The following is a 26,435-nucleotide window of genomic DNA, read 5'->3' on the forward strand; positions in this document are numbered from 1 at the left end:
AGCCCAATTACATCGATCTATCTTACAAATAAAGTCTCGAGTCTTGAGTTCTTGCTCAACTTTCTCCTTGAGTGCATATGGTACAGAACGTGGCTTGCAGTAAACCGATCTAGCGTCCTTCTGTACCCTGACACTCGCCTTGAAGCCTTGGATCGGACTGGCCGTTTCACAGAACACCTTCGGATACTTCTTGATAACCTCATCCATTGATGCAAACCTCATTTCAACACGGAAAATCTCACTCCAATCCAGCTTCAGTGATCTCAACCAATTTCTTCCGAGTAAGGCAGGCTTGTCTCCTTTCACTACGATTATAGGCAAGCTCTGAAATTGATACGACCTACCACAGGAATTTTCTCTGACGAGTAGCCTCACAGCTCCATCTTGGATTTCTCCAATGGGAAATCACACAATTTGTCGAGGTATAGCGACTTTGGTACTACATTCACGGATGCACCAGTGTTGAATTCCATTGGTATCTTGAATCCCGCAACCTCTGTGGATTTTGATACTTTTCGAATCGCTGTCCGTTAACCTCGTGCTCCTTATGACGTGTAACTCTAACATCTCCTCATCCTGTTGTTGTTCTTCCATGCTATGTAGTCTGTGGGAATTTCTACTCATAGCTTTCAAAGCTGGTTTACCCTTCATTCGGCATACCTTCGCAAGATGCCTAGTCTTTCTGCAGAAGAAACACTCTGCCTCACATATGGACAACTTTGTGCAATGTGTTGTCCCAGGCACCTATAGTACGACTTTGGTGCTCTGTTAGAATTTCCAGTTTCTGAGACTTTGGGCCCCCACCGCCTTTTACTTTGAATCTGCAGGTAATTCACCTTGGTTGACTGATGACTAATTATTATGAAATTCTCGGGAATATTGGTCGGCCATGCCTATCGACCTCGCCGTCTGACAAGCTATATCAAAAGTCAAATCAGGCGTTGTCAATAACTTCCTTCTGATCACATCATTTTTCATCCTGCAAACAAAACGATCCCGCAATGCTCGGTTTTGAAAGTCTCTGAAATTACAGTGAAAACATAGCTTTTTTAATGTACAATGTACTCACTGATATTTTCATCAGTCTTTTGATACCGTATCCCGAAATGATAGCTTTCAGCAATTTCTCACAGTACCGAGTTATAGTGCTGCTCCAGCTTCGTTAAAATCTCTTTAAGCGTTGTGTCCTTTGGCTCGTCAGGCACAAGCAGATTTATCAGGGTTTCATATAACTCAGGACCTGCTTCCGATAAGAAGGTAGCTCTCTTCCATTCCAGCACAGCCTGGTTCTGATCTGCATTCTCTGGCACTTCGATTATATTATTTGCAGTGAAATACATTTCTAGCCGGTCAACATACACCTTAAACCTTTCCTGGTCACATTTATATTCACCCAAGTGTCCTATTACTGCTATGGGTGCCGCCATTTTGTCTCTGCAGTGCAGACAATGTGCTCGTTTTTTTTTTTACCTCGGATTTTGTAGCAATTTCCAAAGACAGAGAAGCTTCCAAAGTCTCTCTGTCGACTGGCTGAATCCTTCACCAACAAAATTTCAGCTTTATATCATCCGTAAAATCCCATCTCATCGCCAAATGTGATAAATTTACAGGACACAGCATACACTGCTTTCTATAATGGCGGACAGCATCTCAGAAGTTCTGGAAGCTTCTGGTCAGCTGACTCATTTATTCAACTTTAGTTGCAGTAACACAATACGTCCACATCCACAGTGTGGAGCTACAACATTACAGGCTTACAGACATTACAGTGCTGAAATAAGTATGTTAGCTAAATAACACACTACCCCTTCAATCTCTTACAAAATTTGGTTCATCACCCCTTGGAATATGGCACTCCAAAACATTCCAAATGGTAGCCTATTGAACTGGTATGGGCCTATGAGTCTTTATAGTAAAGCATGACTTGGAATCTTCATCTAACTCAAGTTGTAGGAAGGCGTTTGTTAGATCTAACTTTGAAAAGATCTGGTCACCTGTCAGCATTGTGAACAAATCTTCCACATTTGGCAACATATTGGGGAGATTACCCTCTCGAACCTGATTTATGGTTACCTTATAATCACCACACAAACTCACCTTACCATCTGACCTAGGTACAACAAAATTGGGTGTAGTCCAATTACTCAGATCTACCTTTAGATAATGATCTCAGTTTCTAGTCTTTTGAGTTCTTGCTCAACTTTCTTTATGAGTGCTTATGATACAGGACAAAGTTTGCAGTAAACTGGTCTTGCGTCCTTCTGACACTCTGACACTCACCTTGAAGTCTTGGGTCGGACGACCTTTTCATGGAACACCTTTGGATACTGCTTGATGACATCATCGTTCAATGCAAATTTTGTTTCCACATGAAAAATCTCATTCTAATCCAGCTTCAGTGATCCCAACCAATTTCTACCTATCAAGGCAGGCTTGTCTCCTGCCACTACTATGAGTGGCAAGCTCTGATACTGATCCTTGTATTTCACTGGTATGGTGACATTTCCTGCTAAAGGGATTAGCTCCGCTGAGTAGTTTTCAAGCATCGGATCAAAATCCTGTCACAACATCCCTTGAAAACAAAGACCTTGTGATGCATGAATCACATGTTGGCACCATCTTCTCCCTCCCACTCCAATGTTTGCTTCTTTAAAAAGTGAAGTTAATTCATTAAAAATGATCCGTCACTAATAAAGGTTACAAGGAGACTTCTACAATTATTGTTTTGAAGCAGGTAATCTGGTTTTTGAGTGAGGTACCAAAAGTGTTCAATTTATAATCCTGATATGCTGGGCTAGAAATTGCGCAGCGCACCGTTTGGGGTGCTAACTTTTGCGGGAGTGCCAGCGGATGTGAACTTCTGGTTTAGCGCTCCAGGAGGGAATTAGAGCACCAAGTCAAACGCTACCCAGAGCGCTAAACAAAGCAAGAAGGGCTGTAGCGGCAGAGTGCTGCACACTGACCCGCGCAGCGCAGCTGGAATCGTAGGCTCCTTCTCTTAAAGGGAAGGGCCAATGCTGAGACCGTTTCAAGGAAAGGCTTCAATTGGTAGACGACAGCACGAGTGATCCGCGAAGATCAGCCCCAAGCACTCGAACAGCGTGCAGGGCTCATCAATCGTGGCATGGGAAAAATTCAAAAAGGGACACAGTGGAGTGAAAGTGTTTTTTTTAGCCCGCCTGACCACCGATGCCTTTAATTACCGCTTCCCAAGTGGCCGGCCGAGCTCACATTGCCTCCTGCAGCAGCTTTTGTTAACGCCCGGCAATGCTGCAGGGGGGCAAAAACAAATTTATGATCCAGGGTGCTAACGGGGCACTGTGCACCGGATGACGTCATGATCTCCGGGACGCAGGAGAGCGGGCTGTAAGGTGTAGTGCCGCGCTAACCTGCCATGCAAGTTCGCGGGCGTCGGTACTTTCGTCACGCCCGGTCAGCACAACACGAGCGCCGGTTATCGCCCCCCGCCCCCGATGCACTAACGGAAGGTGCAAAGGAAGCCAATTTCTCCCCCTTAATTCTAAAACAATGTGCTGTACAAACAAGTAACAAACACATTACAGGTTGAGCGTCCGAAATCCAGAGTTCCAAAATTCAGAATGTTCCGGAATCCGGACAACGGGCCAATCCATTGCGGGGTTGTCCGAAAACCGGAAAATGTTCCGAAAACGGGACTTACCTACCGCCTCGACGAACCGACCTACTCCCAGCCCTCGGTGGCCTGACTTCCCCCCGGTCCTCGGCGGCCCGAACTCACTCTGGCCCTCGGCGGCCTGACCTCGCCCCGGCTCTCGGCGGCCTTACCTCACCCCGGCCCTCGGCGGCCTGACCTCACCCCGGCCCTCGGCGGCCTGACCTCGCCCCGGCCCTCGCCGGCCTGAACTCGCTCCGGCCCTCGGCGGCCTGACCTCGCCCCGGCTCTCGGCGGCCTTACCTCACCCCGGCCCTCGGCGGCCTGACCTCTCTCCGGCCCTCGGCGGCCTGAACTCACTCCGGCCCTCGGCGGCCTGACCTCGCCCCGGCCCTCGGCGGCCTGACCTCGCCCCGGCCCTCGGCGGCCTGACCTCGCCCCGGCCCTCGGCGGCCTGAACTCACTCCGGCCCTCGGCGGCCTGACCTCGCCCCGGCCCTCGGCGGCCTGACCTCGCCCCGGCCCTCGCCGGCCTGACCTCGCCCCGGCCCTCGGCGGCCTGACCTCGCCCCGGCCCTCGGCGGCCTGAACTCACTCCAGCCCTTGGCGGCCTGACCTCCGGCCCGACCTGACTTCGCCGCGACTTCGCCCACCCCCACCCGACTTCGGCCTGACCCCGGCCTCCCTCCCTCCCCCTTACCTCGGCGGGCCGACCTCGCCCCCTTACCGTGGCTGCTCGACCCCACCTACCTCGGCCCAGGCAAAGACGTTCCAAAATCCGGAAATACGCGGAATCCGGAACCGCCTCGGTCCCAAGGTCTCCAGATTTCGGAAGCTCAACCTGTACTATTTTTACATGAAGCTCCTTTCTCGTCTATTTTAAAGATGGTGTTTTTAAAAGGCCACCAAACACAGAACTATCAGTTTTAAAGACACATTGGAGCATTTATAATATGGGACTATTTGAAGGGCAATGGTTCACATCGGCTCTCGGTCTCACATACCCAAGAACTGCTAAATACTGGAGACAATGCATCAGTTGCTTCTTATACGAACAAGTAATGAACAAAGACGAAGCAATCTGGTCTACCTCCACACAACCTGTTGATGATGTTATGCGAAAGGGTAACTTCCTATCTGACCCCAGTTGCCAATATAAAAGTAAACAAAATGCATGAAGGATAATTTTTTAAAGTTCGCACTTTTGGTCTGGAGCCTCAGCCACCGGCTGCACAAAGTGGATATTTGTACGTGCCTGGTGATGGTGAAAAACTGCAGGCAGCAGGTGCCGGAATTGCTGATACAAGCAGTCAATGGCTGAGGCGCCTCACCGTAATCATCCTTGTATCATTTGCAACAGGACAGAGCTCACCGTCCATCACAGACACACAAGCCTATTATTTTGTTCAGCTTCTCATCTTGGGATAGATTTTATGATTTAGCAATCCTGGTGCTGAACTTTAGGCAACAATAGCACATATTGGGATTTACAGATGTGCAAGCCCGTGCATCCAATTCACGGCCGTGAATCAGGTGTGCTGACTTCCGAATGTTCACTCCAGACTTGCAATGCTCCATGTAGGGAGCATTAAACTGCAAAGATTACTTCAAGGTGAGAAGCTGCAATTCCATTCCTCTTTTAAGTGAACCTGTGGAATTCTTGACCACAGAAAGTTGTTGAGGCCAGTTCGTTAGATATATTCAAAAACGAGTTAGATCTGACCTTTACGGCTAAAGGGATCAAGGGGTATGGGGAGAAAGCAGGAATGGGGTACTGAAGTTGCATGATCAGCCATGATCATGTTGAATGGTGGTGCAGCCTCGAAGAGCCGAATGGACTGCACCTGCACCTATTTTCTATGTTTCTATGAGTCTATTTCTATGTTTCTATGAGTCCATTTTTCTTATTTTCCCATTGAGCGGAAGAACAGTTCAGTGGTGTCTTTTCACACAACCACTCTGATACCGAGCATCTGTTAGACTCCTGTCACTTTAGGTCAACATGGTCGCATTAGCTTGGATCAATGACGCCCAACTGCTTATTTGTTTTCATTGTTCCTGCACATGAACTCCACGGTCCTCAACGTATAGCTTTTAGTATCCAGGACATGTCCTTGGTTTAACACCTCACATCCAATCCAGACGCCCTCTTCACAGCCGTCGCTCTCCAGCACGCGCTGTACCTTGAAGTGTTGCTCCTTTGAAGACCCCGACCTGCTGATGGTCCTTGCAGGTCGGGGCCACTGTGCCGAATGCCGGGTCAGGCCGCACGCTGCTCCTTTAAAGGCTCCAACCTTTGTCCAGGTCGGTGATTGGAGCGTGGGCAGGTACAGCAGGAGCGGCGAGGTCGGGGCGCAGGAGCGGCGAGTGATCGCGGAGCGATGTGATCGGGGCTCAGGAGAGGCGTGAGTTCGGGGCCCAGAAGAGGCGAGGGCCCAGGAGCAGCACGGGCCAGCCCACACTGCGATATGTGTGCGCGCTAGGTCTGTGCAGCAGAGCTGGTCTCCAGTCAGCTTGGGTAATCCTCGCCACTGGACCAAGACCTAGCTCTGTCAAGCCCCGTGTGGTGGCTGGTGTGCAACGGCCACCACACGTTAAAAAAATCCACGCACAGGCAACTTCCACCCTTCAACCTGTAGTTCGTGATCCAGAATATCAGGTCCTTCATTGAAACACCTGTGAACTGATCCCTTTTTGGTGTGGAAGCAAGTCATTCTCAATACGGGGGACTGCCTCTGATGATATGATGATATGACAAATGCCTCAACAAAAGGTTCGCACCACCAACGTTGCTACAACTGCCCCAGTGCTGCAGCACGCAACCACCTTAGATGAGCCACTCATTGATTTGGGGCTCAAAACGACAATCCTCCGATTCAGAGAGTGCTGCCAACTGAAGCAAACTGACAGCTTGATTTATTGTCAACTGTCGAGAATGCATAATAAGAACAAGCAAATGCATACACAGTGAGGGCAGTGACAGATAGCATCCAATGCACAAGCACATTTCCCTCTTGAGTGGATTGCAAGTCATGACTGATTTATTAAACTGATAGCTAACACTACAGGCAAACAAAACTACTGGTTCTTTGGTGTTGGTACTGGTGTGCGGGATCTCGCTGAAGTATAACATTGTTGATCGATGCACTTCAAGGCAATGCATGCATAGAGCTAGAATAGTCCAGAATTAATAGTACAATCATGGTACTGATCAATTCTAGTGGCACGTCTTACACAGCCAGTCAACCCTGTTCTATAAATATCTAGATTTACCCCTGCACCTTACACATTCATTGCTTATATTCCCGATGCAATAGCAATGGGACATTCAGTCCTGTTATGTACAGACACAAAACAGAAACGCTGGAAACACTCTGTTGATCAAACAGCATCTGTGGAAATAAAACACAAGTTCCAGCATTTTCTGTTTTGTTTCAATTTTTCAGCATTTTATGCTTATTGTTTCCTGTTTCTTTCAGATCTAGTTATATTCCTAATGCAGTCAGTAATGGGACATTGAGTTTTATTATATACAGGTCTGTAGTCAGTTCTGCGAAATGCACGCCTGAATTTGATTACCGACACATTCAGTATTGGAAAAAAGATTGAGACAGTCAATTTTGTTAAATGGATGCAATTCCTCACACTGTGCAGGTCTGGTTATGGGTGATTTTCCTATCTACCCTCATCCATGGTACAAAGCAAGATTGCACTGTAATCTGATCTAATGGTTTGACATAAAGGGGGCTAAGTTCAATAGCCCCCGACAACGGGCACGAGGTTAGAATCATAGAAGTTTACAGCATGGAAGGAGGCCATTTTGGCCCATCGTGTCCGTGCCGGCCAACAAGAGGCTATTCAGCCTAATCCCACTTTCCAACTCTGCAGGTTACAGCACTTCAAGTGCACATCCAAGTATTTTTTAAATGTGGTGAGGGTTTCTACCTCTCCACCCTTTCAGGCAGTGAGTTCCTGACCCCCACAACCTTCTGCGTAAATAAATTTCCCCTCAAATCCCCTCTAAACTATCTACCAATTACTTTAAGTTTATGCCCCATGGTTGTTGACCCCTCTGCTAAAGCAAATAGGCCTTTTCTAGCCACTATATCTAAGCCCCTCATAATTTTATACACCTCAATGAGGTCTCCCCTCAGCCTCCTCTGTTCCAAGGATAACAAACCCAGCCCATCCATTCTGTCCTCATAGCTAAGAATCTCCACTCCCAGCAACATCCTCATAAATCTCCTCAGTACACTCTCCAGTGCAATCACATCCTTCCTGTAATGCGGTGACCAGAACTGCACGCAGTACTTGAGCGGTGGCCTAACCAGTGTTTTATACAGTTCAAGCATGATCTCCCTGCTCTTATATTCCATGCCTCAGCTAATAAAGGCAAGTATTCCGTATGCCTTCTTAACCACATTATCTACCTGGCCTGCTACCTTCAGGGATCTGTGGACCTGCACTCCAAGGTCCCTTTGTTGCTCTACACTTTTCAGTGTCCTACCACTTAATGTGTATTTCCTTGCATTAGGCCTCCCCAAATGTATTATCTCACACTTATCCGGATTAAATTCCATTTGCCACTGTTCTGCCCACCTGACCAGTACATTGATATCTTCCTGCAATCTATAGCTTTCTTCTTCATTATCAAACACACAGCCTATTTTTGTATCATTTTCAAACTTCGTAATCATACCCCCTATATATTCAAGTCTAGATCATTGATGTATACCACACAAAGCAAATATTGGGGTACTCAGCTACCCTCCAATCCATGGGAACTGTTCTAGAATCTAGGTAATTTTTGAAGATAACAACCAATGCATTCACCATTTCCAAAGCAACCTCTTTCAAAAGCCTAGGATACAGACCACCAGGTCCAGGGCATTCATTGGCCTTCAGTCCCATTCATTATTCCAGTACTATTTTTTTTCCAGTACTATTTTTTTACCAATACTAATTTCTTTCAGTACCTCATTCTCAGTAGACCCCTGATACTTCACTATTTCCGGGAGGTTTTTTGTTTCTTCTTCTGTGAAGACAGGCACAAAGTATTTGTTTAATTTCTCTGCCATTTCCTCATTCCCCATCATAATTTCTCCTGTCTCAGCCTGTAAGGGACCCACATTTACTTTCTCTAATCTTCTCTTTTTTTACAGACCTATAGAAACTTTTACAGTTTGTTTTTATGTCTAGTTTACTCTCGTATTCTATTTTTCCATTCTTTATCAATTTCTTGGTCCTCCTTTGCTGAATTCTAAAATCCTCCCAATCCTCAGTCTTACTACTCATTTTTTGCTCCATTTTTATGGGCACTCTTCCCTAAAAGCACCTTTACTAGAAGCTTATTAATTACCCTTTTCTCATTGCACAATACTAGATCTAAAGTCGCCTGTTCCCGAGTTGGTTCTTCAACATACTGATCTGGTAAACTATCTTGTATACATTCCATGAAATCATCCTCCACACTATTACTGAAAATTTGGTTTGCCCAGTCTATATGTAGATTAATGATTTGTACTCTGCCCTTTTATACAACTACTGTTTGGGGCCCTTATAAACAACTCCCGCCAATGTTTTCTGCCCCTTGCTGTTTCTTAGCTCCATCCAAACTGATCCTATTTCTTGATTTTACGAGCGAAGATCCTTTCTCTCTTACTGGCTTTATCCCATCCTTTATTATAAAGGCTACCTCTCCACCTTTTCCATTTTACGCATCTCTTCTAAAAGTTAAGTATGTATGATTAACCCGCGCCCGTTCAATGTAATGAAGGTAACACGCCAACTTCGTGCTGCCTGCTCATTTCAATGATTTCAGTGCGCAGCACGCATTAGCGGGGGGCTCAAAATCGTTCCTTGCTAGCACTGTAGTGCTTAAATCTGGCCTGCATCTCTTAAAGGGGAGGTACATTGTGCAGGCGCTGGAAGTCGTTCAGGAAGTGAATCTGACATAAGAACATCAGAAATAGGAGAAGGAGTCGGCCAAACGCCCCTCGAGCCTGCTCCGCCATTCAATACGATCATGGCTGATCTGATCATGGACTCAACTCCACTTCCCTGCCCGCTCCCCATAACCCTTTACTCCCTTTCGCTCAAAAATCTGTCTATCTCCACCTTAAATATGCGCAGAAGAGGAGACAGAGAGAGAGGGAGCTCAGAGGGACTGAAGGGGTGGCTGGGCGTGATGTGGCTGCTTTGGGAGGAAGGAGGGAGACTTTAGAGCTTCACAGCAAATAGGCAAACAAAAAGTAGGTGTTACCAGCCACATATTAGCTTGAATTTGGCCTATAATGGAGAGAGAGGAGGAGGCATCACAGCACGCTATGGAGACCGATGCTGGAGAGAGCAGTGAGCTAGGAGAGGAGCACATTGGAGGCCACAAAAGAGCCAGGAGGTTCTCGGACAAGGCGAATGCCTCCCTCCTGCAGGAGGTCGAGTTACGCTGGGGTGATTTGACACAGGGAGGGCATGGGAAGCCCACCCCAAAGGCCTACCAGAGGATATGGACCGAGGTAGTAGAGGTGGTCTCGTCGGCGACCAACAAGGTGTGTGAGGGCAACCAATGCTGAAAGCGATGGAATGACCTTGTGGGATCCGCAAGAGTAAGTATTACATTGATTTACATGTACTTATGTATTTATATGATTTGATTTGTAACAGTCATGAGTGACTATGAGCAGATGTGAGGTCTTGCACTTTTACCGGGAATGTTTTACTCAAGGCTTGCGGTCACGGTGTACGTCTTTCGGTAAAGAATGATAATAATCATAATACTCATGATTACATCTGTCGGTTATGTGTTGTATCAGTGTTTGTGACAGTACCTAGCAATGATATCACGCAATGATCTCATGCCATGTCATCCTGTCACCTTTTACAGAAGAAGCTATCGATGATGAGGTTCGTGCAGAGGCAAATGGGTGGGGGCCACCAGTCCCCAGCAACATCACTGAGGTGGAGGAGCGTGTGCTCACACTCATGGGGAAGCACCGCTGGACAGCCACGGACACATCTACAGACCCGGAAGCGATGCCACATGAGTAAAGCTTACACCATTGCGTGATGTGAAGTCAATAGATACCACACCCACTCATATCCGAACAATCATATATGACAGATGATTTCTAAAAGTATCAGAGAAATAATGCTGGCCCAATGAAAATCATTGCAATGCACAATGTGTTGATGGTCATGAAATGTGATGTCTGTGATGATTTTGATAGCGGTGGTGCTTTTGTCGTGCATATGCTGTGTGTAGCGCTGGACTCACCTTGTCACCCGAGCACCCCCTTATCCTCTAATAACCTCATTTGTGTTTTGCAGCTCAGCCAGCAGCACGGCCCCAGGCAAGACCACAGAGGCCAGAAGATGGGGGCGCGGGACAAGAGTTTGAACTGCACACACACAGCAGTGTGTCAGCGTTGTCACTCCTATCAGCGCACTTTTAGGTAAATCTTTCAGATATCAGCTCCTCACGTAAGAGTGGGATTTAACAAATGCCAGCCACACAATTGGCGTTCATTCCGGTTAGTTCCACTTTTTGTGGGCATTTTTTTCAGCGAGCGATATTGTGGGCGATATGTGTGCGAGGTGGTGAAATTGACACTGGCCGATCTCATGGCCGCTAGTTTGGGTGAACATGCTCTTTGCAACAAAAAACAGTGGGCGGGCGTTAATATTGAATCTCGGCGTTAATTCCGTGCGGAAAGTAACGTTGGGCGATATTATGGCCATTGATTTCGCCCATTCTGCTGATTCCGCCCAAAAAATGTGGGCAGGCGGTAATATTTTTTGCCGGTGTTAATCACATGAGGAAAGTAACGCTCAGTGATAAGTTTCCTAAAAATGTCCGTCAGTTTGCATTTTGTGCCAAAATGGGCCCTATCTGGGCGTTATACGTCATTTCAGCGGTAAAATGGGCGTTAAGTGGGCATTGAGCCCTATGAGTGGAAATATCCTCTCTGCATCCACCTTGTCGAGCCCCTTCATTATCTTATAAGTTTCAATAAGATCACCTCTCATTCTTCTGAACTCCAATGTGTAGAGACCCAGCCTACTCAATCTATCTTCATAAATCAACCCCCTCATCTCCAGAATCAACCTAGTGAACCTTCACTGAACAGCCTCCAATTCAAGTATATCCTTCCTTATAGACAGAGACCAAAACTGTACGCAGTACTCCAGGTGTGTCCTTACCAATACCCTGTACAGTTGTAGCAGGACTTCTCTGCTTTTACACTCTATCCCCCTTGCAATAAAGGCCAACATTCCATTTGCCTTCCTGATTTCTTGCTGAACCTGCATACTAACTTTTTGTGTTTAATGTACAAGGACCCCAGGTCCCTCTGTACTGCAGCACTTTGCAATTTTTCTCTATTTAAATTATAATTAGCTTTTTTAGTATTTCTGCCAAAGTGGGAAAGAGAGAAGAATGGCACAACGCGGAAAGAGCGAGCTCCAAGGTTTTCAGATGGTGCACTGGAGACACCTGTGAACTCATCCCCATCATTCACCTACCAAAATTCCCTATCAATTGGGACACATGCCTAGCATTTATAGCTGCACCTCACCCTCATACACTTAGCATTTCTGAAAGTCTCTCACCCACATCTCACAGTTTGCACACGCTGCCAGCTATACAGCCATGACAGCCACGTCACCCAAACACATTGTAGCATAGTCACAGAAGAGGCGAGGGCCCAGGGGCAGCACGGGCCAGCCCACACTGCGATATGTGTGCGCGCTAGGTCCATGCAGCAGAGCTGGTCTCCAGTCGTCTTGGTTAACCCTTGCCACTGGACCAAGACCTAGCTCTGTCAAGCCCGTGTGGTGGCTGGTGTGCAACGGTCACCCCACGTTAAAAAAATCCACGCACAGGCATCTTCCACTCTTCAAGATGTAGTTCTGGATCTGGAATATTAGGTCCTTCATTGAAACACCTGTGAACTCGTCCCTTTTTGATGTGGAAGCAGGTCATCCTCGATACGGGGTGCCGCCTAAGAAGAATCTTAGTCACAGACACACTGCTCTCTCTCGTAGGGCAAGGTGGCGCACAATCGGAAGCAGCACAAGCTAACTGGCGGGGGAATAGGTGCGCCTGTATGTCCTAATCCCTAGAGAGGAGACGGTGCTGCCCATTACTGGTGGAATGGCCATTGCTGAGGCCATGGCTAGTGGCGGGGCTGAAACCATTGAAGGTAACGGTATCCTCATACCGAATCCTCCTTCTCACATCCCACTTCCCCTTCAATCCACATTAGTTTCTGATCTACAAGCTGCAGATGGTGTAAGCATACACTTCTTATTCCCCCCCTCCTCCCCCCCCACCTGCCACCCTCTCCCCACGCATCAGAACCTTACCCTTTGTGCCTTTCGCCTCTCAGATACCCAAGAACTGCAATCTGGCCAGGCACTGGCAGAAGAGCAAGAAGAGAGTGTTGATTAACACACACCATCACTTGATTTCACACTGGCACCCACCAGGACAGATTCTGACCTACGCATATGTTAGAGGATAGCGTAGAAGCAGGATCTGCATGTGGTGAGACACCAGCCACGAGTGGCCAACAGCCAGAGCAGATGACAAGGATACCGTAGGTGCCAGATCGCTGGAGGGTGAGTTCTGCTGCAGAGGATTCAGATGAGGAATGCGATGGGGCAGGCCACAGAGGAAGGTTGATGGGTACCACAATGAAATGCTTAGTGCATTGGGAAGCCTATGTGCAATGTTTAGGTGCGTGGAGGAGTCCGGTACCTACTTGGCACAGGGCTTTGCGCAGAACTTGGAGCCCATCCCTTTCAGCGTGGAAGTGGTGGCTAACTCCATTAGCGTACTTGTGGACCAATCATATCCTTTGCTCCACGGCTGTTAGTTATAACCGACTTGGCGGACCTCCTCCAGTCTGTGACCGTTTTCGGTTGATCTATGATGCCATATTCTGCAAAGATGAAAATGGAACTTTTTAAAGAGAGGGTCCTTCTGAACACACACACACACACACACACGAATCACATTTACAGATGTTATTGCTGTGCATAAATATAAATATAATTAAAAACGTAAATAAATTTAAATTAAAAATATTACTTACAGTCACTGCTTTTTGAACTGTGCACTGGTTCTCGGGGTAATGGACATTACATTGAAATCTCACCATCATCATCATAGGCAGTCCCTCGGAATCGAGGAAGACTTGCTTCCACTCCTGAGGTGGCTGAACAGTCCAATGTGAGAGCCACAGTCTCTGTCACAGGTGGGACAGATAGTCGTCGAGGGAAGGGGTGGGTGGGACTGGTTTGCCGCATGCTCTTTCCTCTGCCTGCGCTTGACCTCTTCACGCTCTCGCCGTTGAGATTCGAAGAGTTCAACGCCCTCCCGGATGCACTTTCTCCACCTAGGGCGGTCTTTGGCCAGGGACTCCCATTTGTCAGTGGGGATGTCGCACTTTATCAGGGAGGCTTTGAGGGTGTCCTTGTAACGTTTCCACTGCCCACCTTTGGCTCGTTTGCCGTGAAAGAGCGCCACGTAGAGCATTTGCTTAGTGAGTCTCGTGTCTGGCATGCAAACTATGTGGCCTGTCCAGCGGAGCTGATCGAGTGTGGTCAATGCTTCAATGCTGGGGATGTTGGCCTGGATGAGGACACTGATGTTGGTGCGCCTGTCCTCCCAGGGGATTTGCAGGATCTTGCGGCGACATCGTTGGTGTTATACCTCCAGCGACTTGAGGTGTCTTCTGTACATCGTCCATGCCTCAGACTGCAACCTGGTCCCAAACTTTTGCGACTACAGAGGGTTTAAGTTTCTTTTAAAGCTCCCCTTGTTTTCAAGAACTTCCCATCTACTCTCAATTAAGCAGGGGCTCAATTTCTTCCGCGAGAAATCTCTTGCCGCTTACAGCTTCCCTTCTCCGTCTCTGCCCCTTCTCTGCGCCCTTCCCTTACATCCATCACTTGATAGAAGCTGTATTTCCTACCTGCAAATCCACTTCTGCCACCAATGGATTTGCATCGTTGATCCAGACAGACCTTACACTTGCTGACTTGTTTCCTTTTTACAGCGCATGCGCAGTTTTTTTTTTAAGCGCATGTGCAGTGCACTTTAGGCACACACTGTTGGATCCGCCCGCCGAGATGGACCGACGCTACATTTAGGTTTCGTTTCCCCGAAACTAGCGGGGGGGTTTTTTCGGCGCTGACGGTGTTGAAAGAAACGTGCGTACATGTAAGTGGACGACATATTGGGGAAAATAGGGGCCATTGTTCCTCACTGAGCTTCAGGTAGGGGAGTTGCTCCCTGAACACCCTGGGTGGATATGGCCTTCTGCTGTGAGCCTTACTCCCCCTCCTCCACCAGCCTCTTCCAGAAGCTAGTCCCGCTCTGTGTGCCCTCTGTTCATTCTCCAAGGCCTGCTGTATTCCAAGGGGAATTCCAACAAGTGCACCTATATCTGGCAGCAAATGATTTGTGCAGAGCCTTGGAATCAGCACCTGCCACACCATTCCCTGTGGACTTCAGCAACTTGAAACAACGATAGAGAGCACCAAACTCTTAGAGAATCATAGCAACAGCAAGAAGAAATTAACCAGCAACTAACCTGTAAGTAGTTGATGATCCCTTTAAATAGCACTAGTGGGAGGTTCCCTCCTGCTGTTGAACACGTGTTCAGCAGTGTGAGGTGAAGAAAGGGCATTAACTGGAGTCTTCACCTCCAAAAAGGCTGCGCTGGCGTTAAATCAGCGTTGCATGCTGATTGACGTCATGATCGGCCTGCCCTGCACACCGGCAGCGGACACGCGCTGCACGCGCGCTAACGCCCTCACTAATATATGCCATCCGGTGCGATTCCCCCACAAGTGTGCGCGGCGCCGCAGATGCCATTTTGGAAGTCGAAGGGCACTCATAGCGCAACGGATCTGAATATTGCGCTGAGAGTCCTTTGTTCCAATATTAATCCCATGTAAACGTTTGTTGAGTTCTATACTATGTGGTGTGACATTGTGCTTCAGGAAAGGATTACAGAGCATTGTGTAAAGAAGACCAAGTAAATAGGCTGTGACATGTGTTGCTTACCCTCACACGATAACATTATTTCATGCCTCAAAAGCATTTTTAATGATCTGTATGAGATTGCTGGTTAAATTAATTTGCTACTGACAGCTTGTCAACTGGAGCGAATGATCTGATCATATTTTCCAGATCCTTTTCTATTCCTTATTTTCAAATACTTACCAATTTCTGTTCAATCAATGTTATTGGCCCAAAAATTCCGGCCTCCCGGACCCGTATGGAGTGTCTATGGACCCGGGAAGGCATCGCAAAAGCCGGTTTTCAGCGTGCAATGCGCATGCGCTGAAAACCGGCTTTTCCGATCTGTCAAGCTGGAGCTCGACAGATCCTAGACATATCGGGAGCGGGGACATCTGCAAGGGCAAGATTGCGGGATTTACCCATATCTTGCCCGGCAAATGTCCTCAAAAATCTTGCTCCTGAAAAAGCTGCTGTAGAGCCTACTGTTAAAGGCATAAGTGTTTTAAAACACACAAAAACACGATAAAATAAAATAAAATAAACACATTGTATTGTTAAAACTCTGCCCACTAAGGTAAGTTTATTTTTAACCCGAATTACAAAACGTAAAAAAAAAATCGGAAAAATATATTGTTTTTTTCTAAGGCATTTATTAACTTTAATTTCAATTAGTTTTAATTATGTGAAGGCTGTTTTTTATTTTTTATTAGTGTGTGTGTTTTTTTTCCCCCTTAATAGTACTGGGAACTGGTAGATACGCAAGTCTCAGTGCTATTAATGGGAACCTGTGAAATACCTACCTGATTGGCTGAGCAGTCACACGTGACTGCACCGTCTGTGTGGGAGCCCTCCGGACGGGAGCGTGCTTCGCAGCGTGGGAGGAGAAGGCCTCCCCATCGGAAATCAGCACGCCTCCTATACCACCAGGTACTTCCGTAAAAAATATCCAGCGAGAAGGCAATTGCCTGCGGGAAGACACCCAGAGGGATTTCTGGGTCATTGTCTTTGCCTTAATAGTCACGTGATAAAGTATTACATGTTCTAAATTAATCTATGTCCAAAAAAGATTTATGAGTTTATTAGCCCTTGTTACTGATTCACCAACCTTTCACTATTTACCTTCTCAAAACCTTTCAAGATTTTGAACATTTCTATTAGGTTTTCTTTAACCTTCTCTATTCCAGTGAAGAAGACCCACTATGTTGAACCTTTCTTTATAACTTCTCAGTCTTGGTATATGATTCTAGTGAATCTTTACTGTACACTTTCCATGGTTCTGATAGCCTTCCTATGCAATGGTACGCAGAACTGCATTCAATATTCCAGGATGACTCGGCCGCACAAAACTACAGGTCCCACTGTTGGCCCATTTGAGACCTTTCTCCCCATCACCTCAAGATCGCCTCAACCCCTCTCCCCATCCCCAATAGGTCCTACCTGCTGACCAGCTCTGTGCAGACTGCACGCTGCAGCTCGCGAGTTAAATTCAAATGGTTCAGGCCTTCCAACGCTGGCTTCGAGCGTCCTCGAACCGGTCAACACCCCCAGCATCGAAGCACTGACCACACTTGATCAGCTCCGCTGGGCAGGCCACATTGTTCGCATGCCAGACACGAGACTCCCAAAGCAAGCGCTCTACTCCGAACTCCTTCACGGCAAACGAGCCAAAGGTGGGCAGAGGAAACATTACAGGGAGCCCTTCAAAGCTTCCCTGATAAAGTGCGACATCCCCACTGACACCTGGGAGTCCCTGGCCAAAGACTGCCCTAAGTGGAGGAAGTGCATCCGGGAGGGTGCTGAGCACCTTGAGTCTCATCGCCGAGAGTATGCAGAAACCAAGCGCAGGAAGCAGAAAGAGCGTGCGGCAAACCTGTCCCACCCTCCCCTTCCCTCAGTGACTATCTGTCCCACCTGTGACAGGGACTGTGGCTCTCGTATTGTTCTGTTCAGCCACCTAAAGACTCATTTTAAGAGTGGCAGCAAGTCTTCCTTGACTCCGAGGGACTGCCTATGATGATGATGAGCGGGTGCTGTGGACACACTGCTGCCTTCATGCCTGTTTTTGGGCCAAAGTTAAAAATGACCTCCGGTCTGTTTCTATCTACTTGGTGCCAACCTTCATAATTTTAAACACCTCCATCAAATTATCCCATCCTTTCCTCCGTTCTAATGAAAACATCCCCAGTTTTTCAACTCTATTTGTATTTCCTTGTACCAGACAGGATCCTGGTAAATCTGTGCTGTTCCCTCTTTATTACCTCACCATCTTTCCCATAGTGCGGAACCGAAAACAGCACGCAGTGCTCCAACTGTAGTTTTATGCAGAATTATCAATATATCTCAACATTTTTATCTATACCTCTTGGCATGAAACCCTGTATTCCATTAGCCTGTTTTAACAACCTTATCCACGTGAGGTCCTCTTCCATATCACCCAGTCTTCCTCCATTCAAAGATTGGGCCCGACTTTGGTGGACATATCACCCACTATCGCTTGCAGAATGCCCGCATACGAGAATTGGAAGTTTTGTGGAAGAACAGCTGCGTACCACTGACATAAGGCCCACTGCGACTTTGGTAGGTGACATACCGACAGGCGGTATGCATACCATCCGCCCACACAGAGCACTCTACAGACCTCCCAAATCATAGACAATCTCTCGGAATCGAGGAAGACTTGCTTCCACTCTTAAAAATGAGTCCTTAGGTGGCTGAACAGTCCAATACGAGAACCACAATCCCGGTCACAGGTGGGACAGACAGTGGTTGAGGGAAAGGGAGGGTGGGACAGTTTTGCCGCACGCTCTTTCCGCTGCCAGCGCCTGGTTTCTACATGCTCTCGGCGATGAGACCGCCCAAAAGTCCAACATTGTTAGAATACCGCCGACAGACCACCGGAGCTGCACACCATCTGACAAAAGGAGGTTTTATGCCTTTTGGTATGTCGGTGGTATGTCAACTACAATGATTCCTCCCGCACCCCCCAGCGATCTTTTCCTCCCTCCAGCAATCTATTTCTCTCCCCTAATCCAGAGATATAGTCCTTCCCCCCCCAAGAGATCTAATCCCCACAGAGAGATCTAGTCCTCCCCCAGAGATCTAATCCTCCCAGAGAGATCTAATCCCCCTCCAGAGTTCGATTCGCACCCCCCTCCAAAAAAAACAAATTCTTAAATAAATAACAATAATAAATTGTATTCTCACAACAGCCTAAGTATTATAAATCAAAAACACTGCACAAAACCATTAAAATCTAAACTTACCTGGAGACACATACCTGCGATCTCTGCAGTCCCTGGCAGTTGCTGGTCTCTGGACTCCTCTTCTCATGGTGGGAGAGAAGGGGAGGGGGGGAACGGAGGTCGATAGAAGAGCCTTGGTGCGCAGAACTCGGGACAACTTACCCTGCCCCGCCTGAGCAGCCCGTCCATCCATCGCGCTCCGCTGACGCACCATTCAGGACCACACGGACCGATGTTGCCAGCACACTGTCCCAATGGTACTGGGCGGTGAAGATTGACCGACCACCGCTAGAACCGCCGAGAATTGGGCCGTCCACCAAAGTCGGGCCCTATAACTATTACTTTTTAGATTTTTTTTACCAAAATGTACCACCTCACACTTACTAACATTGAATTCCATCAGCCACTTTCTTTCACATTTCACCTTCTCAATGTACAGTCTATTCCTTATAATTCAAACTCAGTTCATTTGAATCACCCACTAATTAATTTTCTTTCAAGCACAATAAACTTGCTTTTATTAAACTTCCTTAATGTTACTTACTGGATAATTAGAATTTTTGAACAAAAAGGACTTTGCATTAACAGAAGTATTTCATTTGGCTCATTTTAGCTTGCTAGAAATCTCAAGGTTTGCTTTAAGATCACAAAACAATTGTTTGCTTTTAGTTTTTTTCTAAATCAGCCGATATCCAAATGGGGCATCGGTGTAGGAGCTCGAGAATTTAATCTTGAAATGAATTTAATAAAATTCCACTGGTTACATATTCCATCCACAATTTAACCCATGGGAAATGTAAGGTTTCTTGTGTGAGCAATAGTCCTCTATTGTCTTGTTTCCCAAATCCCCAAATCCCTTCCTGCCTTCTGCAGTATTAGTACAGAGTCTGTGAGTAACTGCTATTGAATTTGTTAAAAGTCCAATTAAGCAGGCATTTTAAGATTTATTTGACCATTATTCCACAGAAAGGATTTTGAAAAAGAAGTGTTATATTTAAGGGTTGTCTTTTAAAGCAAAATTTACCTAATTTTTTACATAGCACTGCCACAAAAGATCGTTAAAGTGCCAATGAACGAGACTTTGATGTAGTTTCCCCAAAGATTGTATAAAACAAGCAATTCATTATCCTGACTTGGTGATCATTACATGCCTCAGTCCCATTGGGCCTAATAGTTACTGGGGCAGGATTTCCAAGCATGGAAGCACTTCTGGTCGGAAAACTCGGAAGTGCGGAAGCCAGCCTCATTGCCAGGCTTGGCTCCCTGTCGGTTACAGAACGCTGCAGAAGAGGCCGCGCACAGGAACAGATAGATATCCTGCTCCTTGGAGTAGAGATCGCAAGGGGAGGGGTGGGCACAGCATCGTTTGGATGGTCGGGGGTGGGGGGGTGGTGATCACGGTGGGATTGGATAGAGGTCGGGGAAAGGTGAAGGGATTCCCGGTGGAGTCAGTGAGTGCGCAGGGAGCTTGGTGATCATGGGGGTGTTGGTGAGCATGGGGCGTGGTCTGATTGTGGAGGAGTGGGGTTGGTGATTGGGGGTTTCCGATCACGTGGTTGGCGTTGGGGGGGGGGTCTAATCGCGAGGGGAACAGGTGGTAATCACGGGGGAGGTTCTGATCACGGGGGGGGGATGGGAGGTTCTGATCGCACGGGGAGGAAGGTCTAATCACGGGGAGGGACACAGGTTAGCGTGGGGCGGGTCGGGTGCAGAGGGAAGTACTCCTTCTCTGCCTGGTGCACAAGCAATGCTGGAAAAGCATTTACCTCTTCTATGTAGCAATCCTCGCCTCCCTTTAGCTGCCATGTTTCCCGAGGCCCGGGAAACCCACCCGGTCGGCCAGGGGTAAAGCTGGAAAAGAGATAAAATCTGAGGCATGAAGCTTCATTAAAATATTTAAATAAATGACTCATTTCCTGGGACCAGCTTGGTCGCCCTCCCCTTGACCCGCCTCCATTAAAACAGGAAGAGTGTGGGTTCAAGGCGGGTTTGCAACTTTAAAATTTTAACATCCCACCCAACCCAAACCCATCCGTTTTTGGGGGTTAGCATTATCTCCATTGTTTTATAATTTCATGCTCTGAGACACTCAGCAGGCAAGACACTAAACTCACAGGTGTGTGCGTAAGACGTGTCACCATTATCATCAAGCCCATTGGTTACGTTGCTGTATATTTTCACATGAGAAGGTCAAACTGAAGAATCGTACGATGCAATTCCAGAATGATTATGTAACTAGGATCAGCAAGTTACTGACAGGACCACAGATCTGTGCTGAGACAACTGATATTTGAACTACTGTTACCAAGATCTATGTTTCAGTTTTCCACAGAGAAGAGGCATTGAAATTCAGTACCGCTGAACATCAGGTGAATTTACAGAAGCAAAATACTGCGGATGCTCAAAACTGAAATAAAAACAGAGAATGCTGGAAATACTCAGCGGGTCAGGCAGCATCTGTGGAGAGAAAAACTGGGTTAACGTTTCAGGTCAATGATCTTTCATCAGAACATTAAGTGTTTTTACAGGTCATGATGAATCAATCAGGAAGGCCAATGGAATCTTGGCCTTTATTGCAAAGGGGATGGAGTATAAAAGCAGCGAAGTCTTGCTGCAGCTGTGTAAGATATTGGTGATGCCACACCTGGAATACTGCGTGCAGTTTTGGTTTCCATATTTACAAAAGGATATAATAGCTTTGGAGGCAGTTCAGAGAAGGGTTACGAGGTTGATTCCGGGGATGAAGGTGTTGACTTATGAGGAAAGGTTGAGGAGGTTGGACCTCTACTCATTGGAATTCAGAAGAATGAGAGGTGATCTTATCAAAACGTATAAGATTATGAGGGGGCTTGACAAGGTGGATGCAGAGAGGATGTTTCCACTGATGGGAGAGACTAGAACTAGGAGGCATGATCTTAGAATAAGGGGCCGCCCATTTAAAACAGAGATGAGGAGAAATTTCTTCTCTCAGAGGGTTGTAAATCTGTGGAATTTGCTGCCTCAGATGCTGGGACATGAAATAAATTTAAGACAGAAATAGACAGTTTCTTAACCGATAAGTGATTAAGGGGTTATGGGGAGCAGGCAGGGAAGTGGACCTGAGTCCATGATCAGACCAGCCATGATCGTATTAAATGGCAGAGCAGGCTCGAGGGGCTGTATGGCCTACTCCTGCTCCTATTTCTTATGCTCTTATGTTCCTAAAATGACTCTATAAAATGTGAACTCAGGAGTTAGCAGTTTCGACTGAGAATAAGCTTTCACGGGCAACTGTAACAGTAAGCAGATATTCACCATAGCAAGAGGTAAGCATGTGCCACAGTGTTCAGCTACGTTGGCAAGTTATGAGCCTAGATTTTCTGCTGGACTCTTGATTTTGTAGCAACAAACAACTGGGCAGCGGCAGAAAATGGGACAGATCTTCACCCACAATAACACGTGCCATCATCATCATAGGCAGTCCCTCGGAATTGAGGAAGACTTGCTTCCACTTTTAAAATGTGTCCTTACATGGCTGAACAGTCCAAATACGAGAACCACAGTCCCTGTCACAGGTGGGACAGATAGTCGTTGAGGGAAGGGGTGGGTGGGATAGGTTTGCCGCACGCTCTTTCCGCTGCCTGTGCTTGATTTCTGCATGCTCTCGGCGATGAGACTCGAGGTGCTCAGCGCCCTCTCGGATGCACTTCCTCCACTTAGGGCAGTCTTTGGCCAAGGACTCCCAGGTGTCGGTAGGGATGTTGCACTTTAACAGGGAAGCTTTGAGGGTGTCCTTGTAAAGTTTTCTCTGCCCACCTTTGGCTCGTTTGCCGTGAAGGAGTTCCGAGTAGAGCGCTTGCTTTGGGAGTCTCATGTCTGGCATGCGGACAATGTGGCCTGCCCAGCGGAGCTGGTCGAGTGTGGTCAGTGCTTCAATGCTGGGGATATTGGCCTGGTCGAGGACGCTAATGTTGGTGCGCCTACCCTCCCAGGGGATTTGTAGAATCTTGCGGAGACATTGTTGGTGATAGGGAAAGCCAACTCCAGTGGTACACTCCTCCTGACAAAATGTCTAGAACATGAAGTTGTCATCACCAGCAGCTTTTTCTGCCAGAGGGACAAATACAAGGCATCGTGGCAACACCCTCGCTCCAAACACTGGCACCTGCTCAATTATGTTATAGTCCGAGCCAGGGATCGCAAGGATGTGTGTATCACTTGCGCCATGACAGGAGCTGATGACTGCTGGACTGACCACCGCCTAATCCGATCCATCATTGACGTCAACATAGCCCCAAAGCGGAGGGGGCAGCAGAAGCAGTGGCACAAAAAAGTCAATGCCGGGGCACTTAAAGACCCAGCTAAGAGAACCCTATACAATCAGCGCCTCACAGCTAACCTGGCAGGCCTTGATGACCCCGAGATGCAGAATGCTCACAGCATTTGGTCTGCCCTCCAGGCCTCCATAACAAGTGCCTGCGAAGAGACATGTGCCAACCATCCAGGGGTATTCAACATTCAGGAAAGATAGAATAAAAGGAAAAGGAGGTGGGGTAGCATTGCTGGTTAAGGAGCAAATTAAGGCAATAGTTTGGAAGGGCATTAGCTTGGATGATGTGGAATCTATATGGGTAGAGCTGCAGAATACCAAAGGGCAAAAAACGTTAGTGGGAGTTGTGTACAGACCTCCAAACAGTAGTAGTGATGTTGGGGAGGGCATCAAACAGGAAATTAGGGGTGCATGCAATAAAGGTGCAGCAGTTATAATGGGTGACTTTAATATGCACATAGATTGGGTTAACCAAACTGGAAGCAATACGGTGGAGGAGGATTTCCTGGAGTGCATAAGGGATGGTTTTTTAGACCAATATGTCGAGGAACCAACTAGGGGGGAGGCCATCTTAGACTGGGTGTTGTGTAATGAGAGAGGATTAATTAGCAATCTCGTTGTGCGAGGCCCCTTGGGGAAGAGTGACCATAATATGGTGGAATTCTGCATTAGGATGGAGAATTAAACAGTTAATTCAGAGACCATGGTCCAGAACTTAAAGAAGGGTAACTTTGAAGGTATGAGGCGTGAATTGGCTAGGATAGATTGGTGAATGATACTGAAGGGGTTGACTGTGGATAGGCAATGGCAGACATTTAGAGACCGCATGGATGAACTACAACAATTGTACATTCCTGTCTGGCGTAAAAATAAAAAAGGGAAGGTGGCTCAACCGTGGCTATCAAGGGAAATCAGGGATAGCATTAAAGCCAAGGAAGTGGCATACAAATTGGTCAGAAATAGCAGCGAACCCGGGGACTGGGAGAAATTTAGAACTCAGCAGAGGAGGACAAATGGTTTGATTAGGGCAGGGAAAATGGAGTACGAGAAGAAGCTTGCAGGGAACATTAAGACGGATTGCAAAAGTTTCTATAGATATGTAAAGAGAAAAAGGTTAGTAAAGACAAACGTAGGTCCCCTGCAGTCAGAATCAGGGGAAGTCATAACGGGGAACAAAGAAATGGCGGACCAATTGAACAAGTACTTTGGTTCGGTATTCACTGAGGAGGACACAAACAACCTTCCAGATATAAAAGGGGTCGGAGGGTCTAGGAAGGAGGAGGAACTGAGGGAAATCCTTATTAGTCGGGAAACTGTGTTGGGGAAATTGATGGGATTGAAGGCCGATAAATCCCCAGGGCCTGATGGACTGCATCCCAGAGTACTTAAGGAGGTGGCCTTGGAAATAGTGGATGCATTGACAGTCATTTTCCAACATTCCATTGACTCTGGATCAGTTCCTATGGAGTGGAGGGTAGCCAATGTAATCCCACTTTTTAAAAAAGGAGGGAGAGAGAAAACAGGGAATTATAGACCGGTCAGCCTGACGTCGGTAGTGGGTAAAATGATGGAATCAATGATTAAGGATGTCATAGCAGTGCATTTGGAAAGAGGTAATATGATAGGTCCAAGTCAGCATGGATTTGTGAAAGGGAAATCATGCTTGACAAATCTTCTGGAATTTTTTGAGGATGTTTCCAGTAGAGTGGATAAGGGAGAACCAGTTGATGTGGTATATTTGGACTTTCAGAAGGCTTTCGACAAGGTCCCACACAAGAGATTAATGTGCAAAGTTAAAGCACATGGGATTGGGGGTAGTGTGCTGACATGGATTGAGAACTGGTTGTCAGACAGGAAGCAAAGAGTAGGAGTAAATGGGGACTTTTCAGAATGGCAGGCAGTGACTAGTGGGGTACCGCAAGGTTCTGTGCTGGGGCCCCAGCTGTTTACACTGTACATTAATGATTTAGACGAGGGGATTAAATGTAGTATCTCCAAATTTGCGGATGACACTAAGTTGGGTGGCAGTGTGAGCTGCGAGGAGGATGCTATGAGGCTGCAGAGCGACTTGGATAGGTTAGGTGAGTGGGCAAATGCATGGCAGATGAAGTATAATGTGGATAAATGTGAGGTTATCCACGTTGGTGGTAAAAACAGAGAGACAGACTATTATCTGAATGGTGACAGATTAGGAAAAGGGGAGGTGCAAAGAGACCTGGGTGTCATGGTACATCAGTCATTGAAGGTTGGCATGCAGGTACAGCAGGCAGTTAAGAAAGCAAATGGCATGTTGGCCTTCATAGCGAGGGGATTTGAGTACAGGGGCAGGGAGGTGTTGCTACAGTTGTACAGCGCCTTGGTGAGGCCACACCTGGAGTATTGTGTACAGTTTTGGTCTCCTAACCTGAGGAAGGACATTCTTGCTCTTGAGGGAGTGCAGCGAAGGTTCACCAGACTGATTCCCGGGATGGCAGGACTGACCTATCAAGAAAGACTGGATCAACTGGGCTTGTATTCACTGGAGTTCAGAAGAATGATAGGGGACCTCATAGAAATGTTTAAAATTCTGACGGGGTTAGACAGGTTAGATGCAGGAAGAATGTTCCCAATGTTGGGGAAGTCCAGAACCAGGGGACACAGTCTAAGGATAAGGGGGAAGCCATTTAGGACCGAGATGAGGAGGAATTTCTTCACCCAGAGAGTGGTGAACCTGTGGAATTCTCTACCACAGAAAGTTGTTGAGGCCAATTCACTAAATATATTCAAAAAGGAGTTAGATGAAGTCCTTACTACTAGGGGAATCAAGGGGTATGGTGAGAAAGCAGGAATGGGGTACTGAAGTTGCATGTTCAGCCATGAACTCATTGAATGGCGGTGCAGGCTAGAAGGGCCGAATGGCCTACTCCTGCACCTATTTTCTATGTTTCTATGTTTCTATGTTTCCACCATCACTGCCAGTGACCAGCAAAAGCCGTGATCCACCTTTCAGCATGTGTGTACCAATGAACTATTCATGGTGTGCTGATGTGATATACCACCATCACTTCTGCCCATTCTGCACAGGCGTCCAGTGTTGCTAGGCAGCATGAAGAAGGTGGAAAGGAATTTAAAGGGCCTAGGTTCAATGTTAGCAGATGCAGTTAAAAGCTTATTACACTGCCATTATTGTTGCTAATTTGTTTTCCTTCTGATGCTAACAACTTTGTCGCCTTTGTATCTTATA

This window comes from Pristiophorus japonicus, chromosome 14, assembly GCF_044704955.1.
Source record: "Pristiophorus japonicus isolate sPriJap1 chromosome 14, sPriJap1.hap1, whole genome shotgun sequence".
Taxonomy (NCBI): Eukaryota; Metazoa; Chordata; class Chondrichthyes; family Pristiophoridae; genus Pristiophorus; species Pristiophorus japonicus.